Source organism: Oncorhynchus tshawytscha, linkage group LG22 (assembly GCF_018296145.1).
Source record: "Oncorhynchus tshawytscha isolate Ot180627B linkage group LG22, Otsh_v2.0, whole genome shotgun sequence".
Lineage (NCBI taxonomy): Eukaryota > Metazoa > Chordata > Actinopteri > Salmoniformes > Salmonidae > Oncorhynchus > Oncorhynchus tshawytscha.
The window spans coordinates 11193142-11193916 of record NC_056450.1 but is presented as its reverse complement, the minus strand read 5'-3'; the positions used below and the strand labels follow the sequence as shown (position 1 = coordinate 11193916).

Below are 775 nucleotides of genomic sequence, written 5' to 3'. Positions count from 1 at the left end.
TAAAACGTTGGGTAATGGTAGGCTATCACGCACGGAGCAGGCAGGGTGAGGCGATGCCAGCAAACATCGATCCATAGAACAAACTGAACATTAAAAACTCCTCCCTCGCCTGGACTTGATGATGGCAGCGAGACATTTGTTACACCAGATAATCATGAGTTTATTAAAGGGACAGGGGCCAGAGAACACACCAGGATATGTAAGGGCTGTTTCAGCGATAATAATGTGCAAAATGTCATTGATTTAAGTTCCATTTTGTTTTTACCAAGGGTTCTGAGATGATGGAAGAAAGGAACTTTAATTATTTCCATAGATAGTAAATGCTATATTACCAAATCAAATTGTATTTATCACATGCTTCGTAATCAACAGGTGTAGACTAACAGTGAAATGCGTTCTTATGTGCCCTTCTCAACAATGCAGAGAGAGGGAGAAAAATATCAATAATAGAAAAAGAATAACATTAGGAATAAATGCACAATGAGTATGCTAACTTAGCTATATATATATATTTTTTAAAGATGGCGCCAACAGAGATGGTCGCCTCGCTCGAGTCCTTAGGAAACTATACAATATTGAGTTTTTTTAATGTATTATTTCTTACCCCAGGAAATCTTAAGTCTTATTACATATAGCCGGGAAGAACTATTGGATACAAGAGCAACGTCAACTTACCAACATCACGACCAGGAATACGTGAATATCCCGAAGCGGATCCTCTGTTTGGACCACCACCCAGGACAATGGATCTAATCCCAGAAGCCGACCCAAAACA

The 775-nt window shown here is 39.2% G+C and overlaps 1 protein-coding gene across 1 annotated transcript in view; it reads right to left on the bottom strand.

The window, feature by feature from the left end:
• LOC112221788 (teashirt homolog 2) overlaps positions 1-90 on the bottom strand; it is a 47953-nt gene extending 47863 nt beyond the window's left edge. Inside the window, exon 1 of the mRNA XM_024384110.1 lies at positions 1-90. This exon is cut by the window's left edge and continues 369 nt beyond it. The gene's annotated coding sequence lies outside the window, so the exon portion shown is untranslated.
• Between the last annotated feature and the right edge of the window lie 685 nt (positions 91-775).